At 36.1% G+C, this 5,776-nt stretch overlaps 1 pseudogene; it reads right to left on the minus strand.

The window, feature by feature from the left end:
- Positions 1-1,704: 1,704 nt before the first annotated feature.
- LOC149225049 (aldehyde oxidase GLOX pseudogene) lies at positions 1,705-3,374 on the minus strand (annotated as a pseudogene).
- Between the last annotated feature and the right edge of the window lie 2,402 nt (positions 3,375-5,776).

The following is a 5,776-nucleotide window of genomic DNA, read 5'->3' on the forward strand; positions in this document are numbered from 1 at the left end:
ATTTATTATTCATAAAGCCTAAGTCCCTTATGTTAAATTATATTGGAACAAAAGGGTACAAGTATCACATGTGGCATTTAGGAAGGGTGTTATATGTTAACCAATAAAATCGAGATGGATCCCTATAGTATGATAGGGTTGACCAAGAAGTTATGCCTTGAACGAGTATGGTGTTGTGTCTAGACTAGTGAGCAAGGGACCATCTAGAATTCTCTTTTCACTACCTATGGAAAATGTATATTGTGTTAGAGAAAAAATGTTTTGAAATGAGATGTATGATGAGGTAAAACCTTAGATTCATATAATGAGTATTTTTGAATTTATTGCAAAAAGAAAGAAAAAAATAGTTGAGTAAATTGAGGTACATTACACTGGCCATTTTTGGCCAATGGATCTCCACTGGGGATTGATTGATTGAAATGTGCATATAAAGGTGGAAGGATTTTGGTATAATGGATTGGCTAGGCAATCCATAGATTTTTTTTTGTTATAATAATGTGTTGTAATCACTAGCTTGATGGCTTGATCTATGTAGTCCACCTAATCCTAGTTTTCTAAGCTTTTTAATGAGTTGAATACAATATTGGAAAAAAAAATAAATATCTTAAACATTGGAAAATGACAATCTAGATTCTAGTGAAGAAAAATAAAGCATGAAACAATTAGACTACATCATTAATTATAATAATATTTTATTAGATATTTTTATTATTAGAGTAATCTAAGTGTTTAGTTGATCGTTAACAATAATTGTTTATTTAATATTATAATTTACCATTATAAACAATAAAAATAAATTTATCTTATAATATTATATAATTTTACAAATGCATAAAAACTCACTCGTAAATGTGTTTATTAAATTTTGCTAATGTTATATTTACTTGTGTCAAATAGACAATTTGGTCTTAATTGAAAAAATATATAATCAAGTTAATTATACAATTTTTTGGATAATAAAGGTAAATAAGGTATTGTAATTAATTAATTTTATATTATATGATTTTAATCTCAAATTATATTGTTAAAAAAATTAATTATTTTAAATTTATAAATTTGTGATTCATAATAGTAGGTTGAGTTTTAAAATTATAACATGTGTTTTTTTAAGTTTAAATTATAATATTTTTTAATCAAATTTAAAATAATGATAATTATATCTTGATACTTAATACACATGAATATGATGGATATTTTATTAGCATTACTGAGAGTGGATTAATTTTAAAAGAATAAATATATAATTAACATTTTAAACATCCTTGTCTTTTTACATTTAACATCACACTTTCTATAATAACAATCTAACATGACACTTTATATAATAATATCCTTTACTTTATATAACAATTTTGAAAAGAAATGCTTCGTAACAAATTTCAAATTTCTTTACATGAAAAAAGAAAAAAAGACCTAGAATTTTATTGCTTTTTCACTACATTGGTGAAATAAATGCACAATTTTCAAAAAGTAACCCTTCATAACAATTTTCAAATTTCATCCCCAAAACTTTTATTGCTTTTTCACTTTGGTGAAAAAATGTACAATTTTGATTAACAAATTTCAAATTTCTTCCACACAGACAGAAAAAAAAACACAAAACTCTTATTGCTCTGAAATGTACGAAAGCTTACCGTTGCAGCGCTCACTAGAGTACAGTACATATGAGGAGATTATTGAGAATGTCAAAGCGGAAGGATGAGTCTAATTAGAAGACAAATGAATCCAAGTGGCAGCGCTGGGTATTCCACTGTTGAGCACGAATAGCATGTAGTACCCAGGCGGTGCTGCAACAGGCGTGGGAGGTGCCGTTACTAGGGCACTATAAATATTCTGCCCCGCTCCTCCTACTAATTCTAATTGTGGGGTGGCAGATGCAAGCAGAAGCAATCTCTGATGCATGGAAAAAGAGTGAGTAGTGAAGGTCGGAGGATAAATGTTGAACTGAATGGAAATGTTATGATGATTATTTGCAGCGAATTGAACCTTGAAGCTACCGCCATAAGTGACCGAAGCAGGCAGCACAGAAATGATGGTGGGCTTCAGGGAAGATTCGTCTAAGTAATAAGGACTGTATGCTTGCAGACGAAGCTCTGTGGGAAACATAACGGTGAAATTATAATTTTTGTTGGGGTTGGAACCTCCCACAAAAATCCTACCATCAGGCAATACAATTGCAGTGGAATGATACATTCTTGGAACAGTGGAACTTGCGAGTACTGAGAAGCGCTGCCCTGGCAATGCATTAGGTCTGTATAAATAAGGAGCAAGAGCTGGATTGGTTGCTTGCCCATAACCTGCACATCCCTTCTCCGCTCCATTGATAATCAGAATTTCACCGGTGGGAAGAAGCAGCATATCTCCCAGAACTCTGGGAGCAGGCATGTTCTCCATTGCCCAATCGGCATTGGGATTTGTGATAACCATTCTTCCACAGCTCTGGAGCGCGTCAATGAAAATCCCTGCAAGTGACAAATTGTAACCGTCAACAGGAGCACCACCGCAGATCATAATTTCTGTCCTCCGAAATGCATCAGATGCGGACAGTGGCAACATCACAGATGAGGCGGTGGTGGGGTAATTTCTTGGGCCATCTGGGATTCTTGGAAAATGCCTGACCACAACATTTCTTTGGTAATCAAGCAAGATGGAATCACGGTTGGCGAAGATGAAGAGATTTCCATCGGATGAGAGATGAAGAAAAGGATAGAGATTGTACAGGCTCTGCAGGTTTTGGGACACATAGGTGTCTTCTAGAAACGTCAGATTGTAAACTCCCTCACCAGGCTTCCTTGGTGGCAGGAATTCGTAGGTAAAGCGTAGTTGCCCCCCACAACAATACTTCTACCGTCAGGAAGGATCTGGTTTGAAGCATACCATCGATCGTTCAGAAGCCCAGATCCAGGTTCACCAGCTGGATCAACCCAATCACATGTAGAAGTTTCACAAGGTACAAATTTACGAACGCTCATGTTTCCATCGCCCCATCCACCAGTGCTAACCAAAGTACCGTCCGCAGCAAAGGCTCCCGATGAACACCAAGTATCAGTCCTCAGCGTCAACGGTCTCACCTTGTTTGTAGCAATGTTGTATTCTATGGAGTGCGCTGAGCAATCATGATAACCGGCTGATTTACCTATGCAAATTCCATTTGCGAGGCTTATATTAGAATCACCAAAATCTGTGTAATCGTACATCACCACTGTACCCATAATGGTGGTGGCCATATGCATCGCCGACACACCTCCATTTTCAATCACCACTTCCCATCTCCCAGGGCCAGGGCTTACCGTATCACGGCCATCCGCCCTGCAAATATTGATTACCAGAATATAGACCACAAATTGAATCCAAATGCAACACTTGGACTCCATGATATGATATCCAGAAATCGGTATTGCTGTTGGTACGCTCTGCAAAGGCGAGTTCATGAGCTGAGTTTTTATAGAGAGGTGATGTCAAATGCATAGTTGTAAGTGGTCTCCACATTCCAGCCATAGTCATCGTGGATGTATCTGCTTTTTCAACGTGGCCAACCTCAATTAAAACTCACTCTTATTTCATTTCTGGCTGGATCACAGACCACAATAAACATGGCTAGACCAACTTGGAATGGAAAATATAAGCAAAATAGCATTTCCAAAACTCTATTTTGGCAATCACAATAAACTTCTCCAACATGGAATGGAAAATATAAGCAAAATAGCATTTCCAAAACTCTATTTTGGCAATCACAATAAACTTCTCACATTTATATTTTAAGGTGACAATAATATATTAAGGTGAGGAGTTGTTTTTAGTACAATTTTTGGAATTTCTATAGAATTTGGCTGAAAAAAATTTGAGGCGGAATCTTGATTTGTGTTATTTAAACTGGCTTTTTGACTGTATATATAGATTCAGCACCCACCCTGAAAAGTGATTTCAATAAATTCCTGCAGGATTTTAGAGAAAATAGAGGGGAAAATCCCACAATAAAAGATTCCAAAAAATCTCACTAAAAACAACTCATTAAGATTACAACAAACTTGTGGGGGAAATTGTGATATTAGTTGTTTAAAGTGCGTTTTTTTAACTACATAAATGGATTCAACCCCTTGAATACTCCTTAGGCACCTACCTCTGTAGATTATATAACTCAAACTTCTAAATTTTAACAAATATATGCCTTAATAATGGAAAATTTGACAAAAAAAATATGCCTATGAAATCTCCAAAACTTAAAACAGCGAGACTACGATTATATTTCTTATTTAAATATTCCACCAAAAACTAGGGAATTGCGTCATGTAGATGAAATAATTCCATCTAATTATTCTATGTTCTTCTTTTAACAGGACAGAAATGTGATATATTTATGAGTTTAAAAATACATATTGAATAACAAAAAAATTATAACATCATAAAGAATTGCATCAACAACAAAAAATTATCAAATTATATAAAACAAGTAAAATTGAGTAATATCATTAAATTCATTAATACAAATTAAAATATTATTGCCAAAATCCCATTTTCAAAAACATTAAATATCACTCACCTCAAGATATATCGTGAAGTAAATTGTGAATATGTTATATGTTAAATTGTGGGTTTGTTTAATTATTGCACACAACTGTGAGCGAGATTGTGATGTTTAGTTGTTTAAAATGTGCTTTTGACTAAACAAATGGATTCAACACCTTGAAAACTCCTCCATCGCCTAAATTGTGCAAGTTATGCAACTCAAACTTCAAAATTTTAAAAAATATCTTCCCTAATACAACTAAAATTGGCCGAAAATTATACCTATTAAATCTCCAAAACTTAAAATAGCTAAAATATGGATATATTTCTTATTTAAATATTCCAATATAAATTGGAAAATTTTGGTATATAAATTAAATAGCTTCATCTATGTTAAAAATGTGATCATTTTTTTTTTCTCGGTAAAAGACTATCTATTGTATTATATGGTATTTACATGTGAACTTTACATACTGAGAGACAGACCAACCAGGGCCGACTATGGCGCCTGGGAGAACATAGTTTGACACAAAATATTCCCGCGCAGGGGCAACTACAGGATATACCAAACATACTGAGACAAAAGACCAAAATGACATGACTGTAGTCGAACATGAAACAACATCGAGTTAGACCGTGACGACACGTCCCACACATGGGCTTCCATCCAACCCACTTGCAGTGAAGCTAGTCCCTCCGCGAGATTGACATTTACATGACAAAATGACAAACTGAAAATTAACCGAAACAGTAGTAGACACAGTAACAAACAGAAGACAAATACCCGCTGAAACCATTAGAATAGACCGACGCCGAGAGAGAAGGGAGAATTCCGGAGGTCGCTGCTGAGGATTAGTCTTCGGGCTCTTCCTCGTAAATGTAGCTCCAGCCTTGGCCCTCCGGTATCCCTGCCCACGGGTCCATTGGATCCTTTGCAGTATTCGGAGGAGCCTGTTCCGGAGGAAAGGGAGGGGAGTGCTGGATCTCTTTCCCAGAGGTGCTGGCCTCAATTGGTGGCTGCAGCACGGGACTCTCCTCCCCCTTGCCTGCTTGAGGTGGCTCAGCCGAAACTGGCTGCTTCCCTGCTTCATTTCCTTCAGGAGCCTTAGTAAAGAGCACCGAGATATGGGCATTGATACTCTCATTCTCCTTCGAACCACCCAAGGTGAAGACGACTGAGCCAAAGGCTGGAAGCCCTGACTCTCCTTCACTTGTGCTTCCAACCTCCAAGAACTGCCCGGCCTGAATTGGAATTGCTCTCGCTCGCCTA

The sequence above is a fragment of the Pinus tabuliformis genome, chromosome Q (assembly GCF_031772625.1).
Source record: "Pinus tabuliformis cultivar Carrire ecotype Pingquan chromosome Q, CPIR1, whole genome shotgun sequence".
In the NCBI taxonomy this organism is placed as follows: domain Eukaryota; kingdom Viridiplantae; phylum Streptophyta; class Pinopsida; order Pinales; family Pinaceae; genus Pinus; species Pinus tabuliformis.